Source organism: Triturus cristatus, chromosome 4_2 (assembly GCF_964204655.1).
Source record: "Triturus cristatus chromosome 4_2, aTriCri1.1, whole genome shotgun sequence".
In the NCBI taxonomy this organism is placed as follows: domain Eukaryota; kingdom Metazoa; phylum Chordata; class Amphibia; order Caudata; family Salamandridae; genus Triturus; species Triturus cristatus.
In genome coordinates, this window is record NC_140586.1 from 875,710,413 (window position 1) to 875,726,515 (window position 16,103).

General features: G+C 39.9%; 1 long non-coding RNA gene across 1 annotated transcript in view; it reads right to left on the reverse strand.

Moving 5' to 3' along the window:
• Window positions 1–13,904: 13,904 nt before the first annotated feature.
• The window catches only part of LOC146835301 (uncharacterized), a 109,170-nt gene continuing 106,971 nt past the window's right edge, over window positions 13,905–16,103 (reverse strand). The window contains exon 3 of the long non-coding RNA XR_014960409.1: window positions 13,905–14,261. This is a non-coding gene — a long non-coding RNA (uncharacterized LOC146835301). The remainder of the gene's footprint in view (window positions 14,262–16,103) is intronic.

A 16,103-nucleotide genomic window follows, 5' to 3' on the forward strand; every position in this document is an offset into this window, starting at 1 on the left:
GGGTCAGCCCCATGTGTTTCCTCGCCCAAGCGTGCTGAAGGAAAACCGTGACTTCAGCAAGCAGTGCTTGCCTCTCTTTCCTTTCTTTCATTCGTTCTCATGTGAAATGGATCCAAAAAAGAAAAACATTTTGTTGGAAATGTTGTCTTTCTGTGGCATTTTATGTTCGAGCTGCAGCCTCAGGACGAAAGGGGTAAATACATAAAACATTATATGTAAAGTAACTACATGCAACTAGACACAGTGGTTGCAAAGTGACCAGAGTGTTTTCTGTCACACGCAAACACATTAGTGCCACTTTACAGAGTGGGCCAGTTAATAGTGCTTTCAACTCTTTCTTTGAACAGCATTGTTGTTGGAAGAGAGGGTGAGGAGATGACGTCTCCATGACCAGGGGTGTCTCCGACATCACCAATGTCTGGGGTGTCTGACATCTTCATGGTCAGTGAGGTCTCTGACGTCTCCAGGGTCAGGGGTGTCTCTGGGGTCTCCCTGTACTACTTTGCTTGACTGAACCTATGCTCCAGAATGTTACCACAAAGGAGGATATAGCAAAAAAACTCCCTTGGACAGTTTATAATGCCTATTTCAAAGTTAAATACTCTACTAAGTCACTTTACAATGATTTAAGGCTGAAAAGGAATGATTACGAGTAAAATAAAGTGCCGCAAAAATGCCGCTAAATTTCCATATTTGTGCCGCTAAATTTCCATATTTGTGCCGCTAAATTTGCGTATCCGTGCCGCTATATCCTGGGGGGTCTGACAAACCAGACATGACACATGTAGTGAATTAATGGATGTTAGTGAACCTAGTTGTTCAGGGATGCCAATTTTAGAACCGCAGAAAAAAGTGGTTCCAGTGAGAAAAACTGCAGAAATAACAGTTGACGATTTAAATGATTGGATGAAGGTTCTTCAGAAAAAGGATAAAGATTCACAAGTTATTGATGTAGTAAAATTACGTATAGAACTAGAAGAGCTTGTGACAGGAACAGTTCCAACAGAAATCCTGAAGAGTCATCATGATGGTGAATTAATGTTTATGTGCAAGAGCATAACATGGAGAGCAAGAAATACACATGATAGACTGAGAGCGATAGCAAATGAGCAAGGAGTTGACATTGATAGAGTAAAGGCTTTGCAGAAAACGTATAGGATGGATTTCATAGAGAAGGACATAGAAAATTTGAATACTTCTGGTAGAACAGGACAGATTAAAGAAATGGTGGCATTATTGCGAAGATGGGGTGATGTAGAAAAGTGGAAGGATAGGTGGTATAAGAAGAGAGAGGAATCTGAAGATAGAACAACGTATTCAGCATTTCCGGTGAGAGAAAAAGAGAAACCAGTGGAGCAGTTTCCCATGAGAGAAATACCTGGAGGAGGATATGTACATGTTCCATGGACGAGACAGGATATTTTATCATTTACGAATGATTTCCCTCGATTGAGAGAAAAGCCCGTCGAGTGGTATAGGCAGGTAGACAGGTTTGTGAAATTGTCAAAAGTGCTGTGGGTTGACCTGAATAGTCTGTTTGATATAATTGTTCCAGCAGACTTGTGGACTGAGTGTAAGATAGTTGTGAGTTGGCCTACTGAGGAATATCCAAGAGATCAAAGAACAGGGGCACCAGATCCAGAAGTAATGAGGAAGTATGATCAGGTGATGGTATACCTGAAGAGTAAAGTTCCTCCAAAAGAGACAGACTGGGTTAAAATAGATCGAACACAACAGGAAGCAAAAGAATCAGTTCATGCTTTTTACGAAAGGCTGATACTGGCTTTTAAACAATTCAGTGGAGATGAACACCTGGGTGATAAGGATTTGAGTCATTTTGTATACCGATTTGTATATGGTCTTAGACCTGAAATTGGTGAGAGAATTCGTGAACACACAGTGGATTGGCAGAGTAAGAAAGTAGATGAGATTCTGAGACATGCAAAATATTTCAGTGATGAAATTGAAGCAAAACAAAGAAAGCTGAAAGAGAAAGCAATGTGGGCACAAGTGAAAGTTGCAGAAAGACAAGAAGCACAGTTGGTGGAACAGGCAAATAATCCAGGAAATAATACAGGGAATAGACTGAGATTTGCAGGAAAAGGAAGGGGAAGTCTTGAGGAAGCCAAAAAGAAGTTCCCGTGTCACAACTGTGGCCAACTGGGACATTGGAGATCTGAATGTCCTAATCCACCATTAAATGAGGGTAAATCCTTAAATCAACAGGTGCAGAATGAAGGGAATAACCAGCAGCAACAACAGCAGAAAGTTGTGAGACAGCAGCAGAGTCAAGAGCCAAAACCGCCCTTGCCGCAGAATAGAGGGGTACAAAAGTACAGTCAGGACTCGGGATTCTTCAATGATGAGCAGGTAAATAAACCGAGACGTACTAACAAGGTACAACAGTACTTGTTAAAGAGTGAAGGGAGTGAGTCTGAGGGTGATTATTGACGGTGCCGAAGAGAGGAAGAAGAGTGCATACTTGGTGCAACTCTAGAAATAGACCAGGCAGGACCATTTGTGGATGGGAAAATAAATGAGGAGAGTGTTACTTTTTTGGTAGACACAGGTGCGACAAGGTCAACTGTCAGGTCAACAGATGTTAGAAATCTTCCTCTCTCGGATGAAGCAATCCAAGTAGTTGGTGTAGCCAATACACAAATCAGAACACGTCTTACTGAACCAGTAAGAGTACAGATAGGGAAATTTTCAGACATGCACAGATTTATTGTCTGTGACACGAGTCCAGTGAACCTGTTAGGTAGGGACTTGCTGTGTAAAATGAACTGTACAATTTTCTGTACACCAGATGGAATAGCTTTTGAGACACCAGATGATGATGTTTTCTACCGAATGACTCTAGAAAATAGAGAAAGTGAGTTAATTGGTGCATTTCCAGTGTTCAATCCGGAGGATTTGCCTCAAGTGCTGAGAGACACAGTGAAAAGAGCAGTTTGGGATTTTACAGGAGAGGATGTGGGATTGATGAATAACGTAGATCCAGTGAAAATTGCAGTGAAAGAAGGAATTACATATCCTAACATTCCTCAGTACAAAATGACACCAGAAATAATTGAAGGGATAACTCCTATAATTGAGAAAATGATTCAGCAAGGAGTCCTAAGAGAACTACTGAGTAGTCCATGTAATTCACCGATAATGGGACTGAAAAAGCCCAATGGTAAGTTCAGGATCGTGCAAGACCTGAGAAAAGTTAATCAGATTGTGGTGGCATGTTGTCCCATCGTGCCAAATCCATCAGTGATTCTGTATCAAATTCCACATGATGCTGAGTGGTATACAGTGATTGATTTGTGTCATGCGTTCTTTTCAATTCCATTGCATCATGACAGCCAGCCGATTTTTGCATTTAGGTTTGGCCAGCGTATTTTAGCATGGTGTCGTATCCCACAGGGGTATACGGAGAGTCCTTCGATATTCAATCAGTTATTGAAAAGATCGTTGGAAAGTCTAGTCATGCCTGAAAGCTCAGTATTAGTGCAGTACATTGATGACCTACTTGTGGCATCAAAGACACGTGAGGCTTGTGAAGTGGATACCATAGCTTTACTGAATCATCTGGCAGATGGAGGGTTAAAGGTATCTCCAGCCAAATTGCAATTTTGCAAGAAAGAAGTGCATTATCTTGGACATAATATTGAGAAAGGTCTGAGAAAAGTGACTACTGACAGGATCAAAATAATCAGAGAAATGAAAGCTCCAAAAACCCAGAGGGAAGTGAGAATGTTCCTGGGTATGGTGGGATATTGTCGTCAGTGGATAATAATTTTTCCCTGATAGCAAAGCCATTGATTAAATTGACAAAAAATGAAATGACAGATCCATTGGATCTGGATGCAGAACAATTGGCAGCATTTGAAGAGCTAAAAACTAAAATGTGTGAAGCTCCAGCTCTGGGTATGCCAGATTATGAAAAAGAATTTGAGCTGTTCTGCAGTGAGAGAAATGGATGTGCACTTTCAGTGTTAATCCAGAAACATGGGCAATTGAGAAGGCCTATTGCGTACTTTTCATCGACACTTGACCCTGTAGCTGTGGGTTTGCCAGGTTGTCTAAAATCTGTGGCTGCAACATGCAGAAGCCTGGAACAGAGTGAGGGAATCATAATGGGGTATCCTGTAAGGGTATTCGTACCTCACAATGTGGCAATTCTTTTGACAAGAAGCAGAACTCAGCATATGTCACATAGTCGGTTGACTAAGTACGAAAAAGTGATTCTGGGAGCATCAAATGTGACTCTTGAGAGATGTATGAATGTGAATCCAGCGACATTTTTGCCGGATATTGAGAATGTGGGTATAAAGATGGAAGATGATCATGATTGCTTAGATGTGCTTGAGTACTGTACGAAACCGAGACCAGATATCAAGGATATTCCCTTACCTGAGAATGACCATGTGTTGTTTGTGGATGGATCATGCCTGAGAAATGATAATGGTGTGCTATGTGCAGCATATGCAGTGTGCAAAGTTTCAGAGGTCATGGAAGCATCACCATTGAAAGGAGTGAAATCTGCGCAAGTTGCTGAATTGGTGGCATTGACAAAAGCTTGTGAGATTGGGAGAGATTTGAGAACAACAATATTGACTGATAGTCAGTATGGATTTGGAGTGGTGCATGATTTTGGCCAACTGTGGCTACAAAGAGGTTTCTTGACATCGGGTGGAACTCCGATAAAGAATGCTGAATTGATTGGAAAATTGCTTGAGGCGATACAGCTGCCTAAGGAGTTAGCGGTTGTGAAGTGTGCTGCACATGTTTCAGGGGAGGATTTTATCACTGTTGGCAACAGGTATGCCAACGATGTGGCACAATATTGTGCCAAGACGAATCAGTCGATTAACAGGGAAAGAGAGAAGGAAATGTCTTTTCTTTCTGTGATGTTTACTAATGTCCTAGAAGCATGGGATGAAGTGAAACAGTTACAAGATGAGGCAGGAGAAGAAGAGAAACAAGATTGGGTTAAGGCAGGATGTGCTCCAAGAGAAACAGACCATGTTTGGGTCTACAGAGATGGCAGACCAGTGATGCCAAACTCAATTTTGTCGTCAATGGCAAGGATGTATCATGGCCAGGGACATCTGGGGAGGGACGCGATGGTAAGGTCCTTTAAACAAACCTGGTACAATGCAAAATTTAGGACAATTGCGGAAAGCATCTGTCAAAGGTGTTTGATTTGTCAGCAATTTAACACTGGGAAAAAGACAGTGGTGAGTCTAGGGACAATTGGCAGAGAAGGAGGTCCTTTTACAAGAATGCAAATTGATTTCATTGAAATGCCCCAAGTAAATAGACTGAGGTATGTTCTAGTGGTAGTCTGTTTATTTTCAAGGTGGGTGGAATTTTACCCGACTAGAAGAAATGATGGATTAACAGTGGCAAAATTATTGTTGAGGGAGTTGATTCCTAGGTTCGGGTTTCCAGTTACAGTTGAGTCTGACAGAGGTAGACACTTTCAAAATGAACTGATTGGTTTGATTTGTGAAGCATTGAAAATACAGCAGAAGCTACATTGTGCATACCGACCAGAGGCTTCTGGTGTGGTTGAGCAGATTAATGGCACAATCAAAAACAGAATTGGAAAAATGTGTTTAGCCACTGGCATGAAATGGCCAGACGTTTTGCCTCTAGTATTAATGACCATGAGATCTACTCCAGATAGAACTACAGGTTTGAGTCCGCATGAAATAATTATGGGACGTGCAATGCGACATGCATTCGTGCCTGTGAATAAATTGATGACAATAACTGATGACATGATTTTGGATTACTGTAAAGGCCTGGCTGACGCAGTTCATTCTGTGTTTCACCAGGTTGGAGAAGAAGCTACCACACTTGAGAAGAAGCAAGCCCATGATCTGAGACCAGGAGACTGGGTGAGGATTAAGGTGCACAGAAGAAGAAATTGCTTGATTCCAAGGTGGGGAAGGCCGAGACAAGTTATTTTGACTACAACGACTGCAGTAAAGTGTGCTGGAGTGAGACACTGGGTACATGCAAGTCATACTCTGAGAATTCCAAGCCCGAGAGAGGGAACTGGTGAAGAGTATTATGAAGAGTCAGATTCCAGTGATGGTGAAGATCCTGAAGATACGGAATCAGTGAGAAAAGAAGCAGAAAGAGCTTCAAGAGATTCACTGCGAGTATCAGAAGGAAGATCAGATTCTGTGAAAGAGCCTGAAGTTTCGAGTAGCAGTGGAGGAAAAAGAAAAGAAAAGAGAAAACACACAGAGACTACTCCTGAATCAGAAGAGGAGGAGATTGAAGATTATTCTTGAAGAAACAGGGTCAGAAGAAGATAGAGAGGGACAGATTGCGGAAGACCCCCGAGGAGGTGTAGGGAACATTGATGAGGAGCTAGGTGAAGGGACAAGTAGACAGCAAGAAGATTGCGTGTCGGAGACCCGAGGAGGGACAGAAGTAGGGAAGTCTCAAATAGTGGTGAAAGAATCTGTGGAAGAAAAGAAGACTGCTAAGAAACGAAAACAAGAGGCAATTGAAACAGAATCGGATGATGAAAATGAACAAACAGAGGGTCGAGTTCTGAGAAAGAGAACTTCGATTGGAGAAAGGAGTGTTAAAGAAGTGAAGCCGAAAAGGGTTGTGAAAGGAGATCGTTGGCCTAACAACAGAGTGAAAAGGCTGAGATACAGGATAATAAGAGCAAATTCATCAAAAGCTGAACAAGTGAATGAAGTGTCAAGTCAAACTTCGAAAGCTGAAGAAGAAGAATCAAAGAAATCAAAAGAACCAGTAGAAATAAAAAGAGTTAAAAGACCCAACCAAAAGTATAGGTCGCCGGAATGGACGTATGTGACACTGCCTGAAGGTGAAGAGGTGGAAAGTCAAGGAAATCCAGAGGAGACCGTACGGAAAGTGGTTGTGGAAGATACTGGTGAAATCCTGAAAGTACTCTTGACTGACATTGGAGAAGAGTCAGATACTGAGGATTTGAATGTTGGAGATCTGATACAATTTGATGTTGAAGAAATTGGAGTGAAAAATGATGAGTATCCAAACTGAGTAAAAGAAGGATTCACTTGGACTGAGTGAACGGAAAGATCTTTGAAGAAGCTGAAGAGTTTGGAACAAACGTTGAAGATTTGAAAAATTCTAATTTCAGTAGTGGAATAGTAGAGGTTAAAGCAGAATGGCTAACATAGAAAATAATCAAAATAGATGTGCCTTCTTTAAAAGGTGGTGCAAGATGTGCTGCTGTTGTACTGGATTATTAATGCTTCTATGGGGTGTTTTAGTTTTATTAGTTACTTTTAAGGTTGAATTTGGGATGAACACAGAAAACATGACTAATATAGAGAAGAATTCACAAAAAGTAGTTCCAATTAGAAGTAGTAGTTACATACATAAAGATAGGTCAATTAATAATTTTTCTAGTAATGTTTTTTCTAAACTGTTATATGAATATGTGAAGACAATGGAAGTGAGGGATTGCTATGTCTGCATGCAGTTACCTGCATCCGTTTCAGAGGGTGTTACTTATCACCATTTACCAGCTACATATGGTATTTCTTGTAGTATTTTAAGTAGTGTTTTTTATTTGTTAGGGAAAATAGATTATAAGATGTCTAACAGAGATAGTATTTTTGGGCACTTGCCAATGAACAAAGAGCTGAATCCAGCTAAAGAAGCTAACACTTTTGGTGAGATTTTTATTGAAGAAAAAGGACTAACATTAGATTACATTTTTAAGAATAATTTAACTTGCAGTTTGAAAGAAGAGGAGAAAGCTTTCGTGGATATGGTAGAGGAAAGGAGAGTGAACATGCATGAGAAAGCGGGAAAATATGAAGTGAGTGAGACAATTTGGGACATTGAGATGGGAAAAGAGTTGAAAAATGGGGCTAGTCCAACTTTGGCTCTAGATGCACCGCAGAAGGGTAAACTATGCATTACCAGAAGGAAATCACAATATGATACATATTTTGTGGGGACTAGTGAGTGCCATGATACATACTTCGTTGCGACAGGTTGGGGTTTCAGAGGTGGAGAAGATACGATTTTTCCAGGAGTGTACTATGTGTGTGGGAACAAGGCTTATTACAAGTTGCCTGACCATTGGTATGGCACGTGTTATGTGGGTTTAGTTTTTCCTAAGATTTTTCATACAGATAAAATAAGAGATGTAGAAGATATTAACTTATTAACACGTTTTAAGAGAGAAACTTGGTCTGAAATTGTGGGTGATATTTTCGGGGTTTTGATTCCAGCAGTGGGAATTTCTTTAAATGCTTATGGAATTCGGAAATTGTCCACAGTGGTTGATCGGTTATCGACAAATACCGCAGGAGGATTTCTTTTGGTAAATACGGAATTAAGTGCCGTACGTGCCATGTCAATGCAAAATCGACTTGCCCTTGATATTCTTTTGGCCAAAGAGGGTGGAGTTTGTGGAATTTTGAAAGTTCAACATTGTTGCACTTACATTCCTGATGAAAGTAAAGACCTGAAGGTCTATATCAAAAATATTACTGATTTGCATGAAGAAATAGTACCACTTGAAACTGGGAGTTTATGGACTAAATTAGCTAATAAGATGATAGCTGTTAAGGATTTTATTACAAAAATAGGTAGTACTATTATAGGTAGAATATTGTTTCCGTTGTCTTGTATAATTGTTGCTTTACTGATACTAAGATTAGTGTGTGTGTGTTGTAAAAACAGGAGAGGGAAAGAGAAATTGAAAAATGAAAAGAAAAACAAGAATTTGAAGAATTCGAAAAGAGAACCAGAAGAGATTGAATTAGAAGAATTGAGGGAGAGTGTTTATTTAGAGACAAAGAGAGATGATGAAAGAGTGACTGGTGTTTAATGTTGTGTAAGGGGAAAAGACATTTCTGATTTCTCCTAAAATGGGACTAAATTTTCACTAATTTTTTTTTTGGGTTTATTTGGTGATAAAATCACCAAAGGGGGGATTGCTGGAGCAGAGTTTTCATTTTGAAAATTCTGGAGCTTTTAAAGCTCTGGCATGTCTATGTGTTTTATTAATTTATTAATGATTAACAATTAATTATTTGTCTTGTGCAAGTGTGTTACACTAATCAACCTGTTTGTCCTAACACGAGAGAAAGTTACACGAGGGTTAGCTTATGTTTGCTGTTTCTGTATTTACAATAACGTGCAAGTTTTCATGTTTAAACGTTGCTGTGTGCTATTTATTTTGAGCACAAAACGCTGTCTGAATTAATGCTTTTTATGTCGCAAAGCTAGATAAATGCATACACATAAGGGTATTAGTGGGGTTTACACTGTTTAATCATTATGCTGTAGTAACGTTGTTTTTATTTCTTTTAATTGAGATGGTCTATTGTGGCCTATGGAGGCCTAATCCATGATGGTTAATTTTGAAGCCTGGCTGAGCCGTGGCGCAATCTGTGATGTGGCAAGGGAGACCCCTGCTGGAAATCGGTTGAAGACAACTGACCGTAGTCCTTGAATGAAAATTTCCATGAGGACATCAGCAGTTTGGAGGATTTCCAAAAGAAACGGTTTGTCCTTGGTGGACAAAGGAGCTTCTGAAACGAACAATGTGCTGAAGCCGGGTTGCCGAGGGAAGTGAATGAGATGGATACTTTAATAGTTTCTGTTTCTTGGTTCCTGTTCCGTGGTTTACGTATTGTGACTTTTCCTGAGCGGAGATTTCAAGATGTTGCAAAGTTACATCCCTTCCTTCTCGTTCTGCTCAGTGATACAGTTTTACTTGTCAATTTTATGTGAGTTTCCATTGTATTTTTCATTATAAAACTGTTAGCTTAGGGAGGGCTCCCCCCACTCTTTTGCCACTTGCCATTTTACCTTCGCTGCGTGAACTTGCGTTGCTGAGGACTGTCCTGAGAGACTTTGCCAAGAGACTGGTCCTGACCCGTTCTGACACTTAGTTAGAATAGGTAACTATGAGAAATGATTTATTCTGATTTACTTTGACTAATTTTAGATAAAGCAATATAACTTTTAAAACATGGTGTTGAATATTTCTTTCCTTGTCAATTATTGAGTATATTTTTGATCATTGTTTTATAGATTGTTCATAGTATGTTTAAGGACAACCACTATAATCAGGTCCTATCGCTTAGATATAGATGCAGGGTGGTTTAGGAGTTTTCTTCCCACAGGTTTATTGCTGGTAGAGTATTTGAGCGTATGTTAGTGAAATGGGCCCTAGCGTATGAAGAATGTATGTGCGTGTAACTGTAAGATTACTCTATCTGTGGTAGTGGGCATATTTTTAATACCCTGATCTGTATCAAGAGAATCCATCAACATCGTTTAACATATTCACTTTTGTGTTCCTACACATGCGAGCATAGTGACCTTTTTTCCCACAGTTTCTACACATGGTACTTCTATCAAATCAATTTGGATAATTCTGTCCATGGTTCTGACTGCCACATCTAGGACATTTAAACTTATTCTCTTTGTTAAAACTAAAATTTGTCTTCTGTTTGTCCACTTTAATGGCAGACTTGTCTTGGTTGGTATTTGCTTTTCCAACCAGTGCAACAGGTGTTTCGCATGACGCGCCTTCTTGGTCTACTTTATTGACACTGGACATAGGAATGGAGGAAGATGTGCCACTTCGTATCTCTTTGACCCAAAAAGAAGTATGTTCAATGATCTCCACAATCATTACTGCTTCTTTAAGATTGGGGTTTTTTGATAATAATTTTTCCTGGACTTTTGGATCATTGGTGCATCGTACCAGTTGATCACGGATGAGAGAGTCAGATAATTGTTCAAACTCGCAAGTTTGTGCCAAAGACTTTAAAGCTGCCACATAGTTCCCTACTCTCTCTCCTTTGGCTTGTACACGCATGAAAAATTTGTGTCTTTCCATAACCACATTTATACGAGGTCCAAAATGACTCTGCAATTGCAATAGAGTCATTTCATACACGTCATTAGGTTCACCTGCACCTCTGCCTATTGGTATAGGATCTAGGCTGTCGTAAATATTCCTTCCTTCTGTGCCCAAATTGTGAAGTAGTATGGCTTGTTTCCTAATTGCAGAAAACTTTTCACCACCAATTGCCAACAAATATGAGTCAAAAAGTGGTTTCCATTTTTTCCAGGGAAGTACAGGTTCACCTCGTTCACTTAAGAACTGTGGTGGTTGACTCATGCCACTTGCCGAAGCCATGTCTGAATGTTTTTTTTTAAATTAGCTTCTATCTTTCTTGTTCTATATCATTTCACTTGGAAATAGTGAGTTTGAAATATTTCTTCTTTTTTTTTTACATGCAGAATTTCTGTGGCATAACTAAAAAAAAAAATTAACAACAAGTTCCCTTTTTTTTCAACTAGCACCTTCCAGACATGAAATGATGAAAAGTGTGAACAGATTTCTGTTTAAATTACTTGCATTCTCGTAATCTCATTCCCAATGATTTCAAATAAAGAGAGGGAAAAAACAACAAGAATGGTGTCAATTTCAATCCTTCCTGAATTCCACAGAATTTGCATCAGGAACCAACATCATATCATATCCACTTCGCGCTCCTTTATTTTCATGAAAAAACGCCTTTAACCAGTGAGCCAGTGCACTATCCTTTGATGCATAAATGCTTCACACTTTAATCTCCTCTGTCTCTGTTTGCGATGACTTTAAGTGCCGAAACAGTCTAAAACATTAAGCAAGTGTATGAGTCATCCACATCCTTTGTACAGCTGCTCATCACATAATGGCCACACACGCTGACATCTTCATCTTTGTTTGCTCAGATTCCGAATGCAACTCTGACTTGGCCCATTAACATTCTTTGCTTGAAAGGCCTCAAGCGCTGACTTCCTTTGCCTTTGTTTGCTAATGATTCACGAGCAAGCTGCTGTCATCTCGCGCTCTGCTAACGCGTGTGTATTTTGCCTCGAGCTTATGTTTAAACAATGCACGTTAGGAAACCGATGAGGCTAATTGTTTTAAAAATATAAATCCAGCCTCTCAGAATACAAATATTTTCCGATCTTCATTCTTTCTCAAAGATTAACGCAGGTAGCTCTCAACTTCATTCTTTTCCCAAAAGATTAACGCAGGCAGCCCTCCAGCTCCGAAAAGGATTAAAGACAGACCTTTATCTTTTCCTTATCACGCTCCTCAGGGGCACGCAGGGTTCCTTGGTGGGTGTTTCCTCTAAATCGTCGCCAGTATTGTAAAGATGATTCACAAGAAGACTCTTTGAAGTGTTTATTGTGAACACCCACCAGATACACAGCGATGACAGCAGGCTTCAGCTCCAACTGTCCCTTCAATCCCCTGTACACTCTAAACCTATGTCATCACATTCTGAGACAGTACTACCACTTAAAGGAGAAACTACAACAAATTAGTTGCTTAGTAAGGGCCTTAGTTTCAATCCTCTGGATTCCGGTGACATATGCAGACTCAAGATAGATCTGTTCAAGTTTGTTAGGGCTCTGAAGTTGAAAAAATTATTTTGCTGATAATCCGAATGTCAATAAAATAGCTACGAAAAATTACTGTGATGATATATTTGGTGTTCCTACTATTCGTGACATACAGGCCACTAAATTGCTTTTGTCCCTGACGGATATTGAAGAATCACCTTACACCATGGTCCAACTTCTCGATGATCTAAATATTGGTACTTCTGTGACTCCATCTAGTGCTCTTAAGAATAAGTCCAAGTGGATTCCTACACTCTCAGGGGGTAATGTGATTGACATTTTTTACAAACGCGTGTTAGAAGATTTGAACTTACATGAGTCTCAAAGGAATAAGATCAAGACTCAATTCAATGATAACCTCACACAGGGTGAACGTCTGGCACTCAAGACACTTGTTGATGACAATGACATTCTTATCAGAGAAGCGGACAAGGGTGGCAAAGTTGTTGTCATGAATCACGCAGACTATAATGATGAGATTTTATCTCAGCTCAGTGACCATACTTGTTATCATGCTGTTACATACAACCCTATGGGACCTCTCACCACACTTATTAATAAACATCTCTCTGAGTGGCATACTGCGGACCTTCTAGATGAGGATGAAGTGGCCTATTTGAAAGTTTTCAGACCTACCTTTCCTGTGTTATACACATTACCTAAGATACATAAACATATTCCTTTCCCCCCAGGGAGACCAATCGTCTCGGGCATGGGTGGTCCTACTGAGAGATTGTCTGAATATGTTGATCTTTTTTTGGGCCCTTTAGTACGGAATCTTGCATCTTATATTCAAGATACTAAACACATTTTGAGTATTCTGTCTGATCTTCAGTGGCAACCTGGCATGATCTTGGCTACTTTGGATGTGGTGTCATTGTATACCAGCATTGAACCCGACTTAGGTCTTAAAGCGGTCACGGAATTTCTGGAAAATAGGTCAGCTACACTTTGGCTACATAACGAAATGCTGATCACCATGATGCACCTCATCTTACACAACAACTTTTTTTTGTTTGATAACAAATGGTATAAACAAGTCAGAGGGGTGGCTATGGGTTCACGATTATCACCATCTTTTGCAAATTTGTTTATGGGTTGTCTTGAGAATGAATGGATCTGGGGCTTGAATGGAGCACCGTGGATTGATACACTATGTCAAATAAACAAGACCCCCTTGGGTATCTTATATAGCATACATCCGTTCATTCACATTTACTCACAAGAGCCAGGTATTAGCACCAATAGGAGTCCGGAAAGGTAATATATAGAAAATAATCAGTGTGTTTATTATTTATATCGTAAAAACATTAAAAAGCATTAAAAACAATTTATCACAAATTCCATGGGAGAGACAAAAAGATTTTAATCCCTTCAGTGCCCATGACGAGCTGGACTCGTCATGGGCTGCGGTGGCGCTGTGCCCATGACGAGTCCAGCTCGTCATGAACTCCGCCCGCTAATGAAAGGCGCGGCACTGGGCGGGGAAAGGGGCGGGCATGCAAGGGGTTAAGGGAAGTACAAAGGCAACGATATATTGTAGTATACGTCTTACACAGGCACTCAAAATGCATAGCTCGTGACAGAAAAGTTCATAAATGCATATTTAGTGAGCATTTCAATTTCCTCTTTCAATTGAATCCCAAGATATTGCCTGTGCCTTTTTGAACCTGATACTTTCTCGGTGTTCAAAGTCGTTGTGTAAATCCTTCCCAAAAAGTCTGTACAAAAAAGCGACGCGTTTCGGTGGTATCTTGTGATTCCCCACCTTCTTCAGGCTGGCACAAATGCTTGTAACACAACTCCCACAAAGAATATATCTAGAAGATCAAGATAAAACATTTTTTTACATATCATATAGTTATACATCATAAATATAACGTTTCTTACTTTAAATTGCATGTTTATACGATACTAATAATGTTCTATGGAAGGGTAACAGCAACCCTAACTACAATAAACAAACAAAATCTTTAAAAAACCTTTAAAAAAACGATAATTCTAAATATCACATTCTCGTCCTCCAAATTGATGCCATACACATACACTCTTAGAAAATCCCAAAGCTCCATATATACACGTGTATCATACAAGTAAGTCTCATACATCAATGGATTATCGGTTAAATCGGGGCTACCCACCTATTTGAGGGTATGCCGGAGGCTCAAAATTATCACTCCTTCATCAAGAACTGCTTTCAATCACAGAGTATATCGTACTATTTTTCTCACTCTGTGATGGGGGGCAAACTCCTCCCTAGAAAAATATATGTATGAGTGCGTGTGTGATATCACATCAAATAAAACTAAGTATAGGAACAACTCATAATATTGTTGTGTCATGCCCTCCTTAAACTTAGTACCTTATGAGATCCTTAAAGGTGGCACATATGTATCACTCGGTAAGAAGTTGTAAAGCGTGCCGTGCCGCAACAGTTGCACTATAAAAATAGAAATGGAACCCTAGTTAATTACTGAATTACATGAACTAGGGTGGAGCTAAAAAAGCACCTTTCATGAATTTAAACCAAAAATTACCTGAATGTTAAGGTCCAAATTTTAACAACCCACAGAGGCTATGGGGCTCCTTATAGCACCAGCTTAGGTCCAAGAGAAACGCCGTAGTTAATTAATTGTCAACTGGCAAGCCGGTAGTCTGTAGGGAAGATAGTGTAAACTCAATAGATTCCCGAGGTAGAAGAGCTAAATATATTAACTAAAACGCTCTAGTAGTATTGTTTATAGACCCCCAATAATATTGCGGGCAAACCCACTCCCCGTTATGGAGGGAAATATTCTAGTGCATGGGGAGGGTTAAAGCTCTTATTCAGTCTCCATTAAAAAGGCCAAACGATTTTACTTAGCTACGCTGTAAATATCATGCGGCTGGTTGTTCGGCGAACCTAATACCTAGGTAGACTTACCGGGACTGAAAAGCCTCACGACCTGCCTCTAATCTCCGTCTGGTACTTCGGTGGAGCAAGCCTCATACGAGACCTGTTTATAAAGCCGTACTTGATTCCGCTAGTAAATTGGGTCATAGAAATTGAAACAGGACTAATCCCTCTCGTATTGGTCGCCATCTTGGAGTGGATACGATGGATCCAGCCGTCGTATTAGCAAAAAAGCGTGTAAAGAGCCTCAATGTCAAGGGTGACAAGACATTGAGTATCTTCACAGAACATTTTATTTTCAACCAAACTTATAATGTGGGTGGTATCTTTAACATAGGATTTCAGCTGACTAACCATGGGCTTCAAGAAGAAGTCAATGTATTTGCTGAAGGGTTCTAGAATAGAACCTAAACAGCTGACAATGGGTCGCATGGGGGGATTATGGGGATCTTTATGAATCTTCGGAAGACCATATATGGCCGGAATTTTGGGATTAGTGTTGTGAAGGAATTTATATTCATCTTCACAAATCCAGTTTTCTTCTCTCGCAACATTTAAGAGATCACTACATTTCTTGGAGAGTGCACTAATCTCCTTTTCTTGAATCCTTTCGTAATGTTCCGCAACATCAAGCAATCTTAACATTCTATTATCATAGTCATGTGTATCAAATACCACGACCCCACCCCCTTTGTCAGCGGGTTTGATCGTGATAGAATGATCTTCCTTAAGGGTGCTAATGGCTATTCGGTGAGCCCTGTCTAGGTTA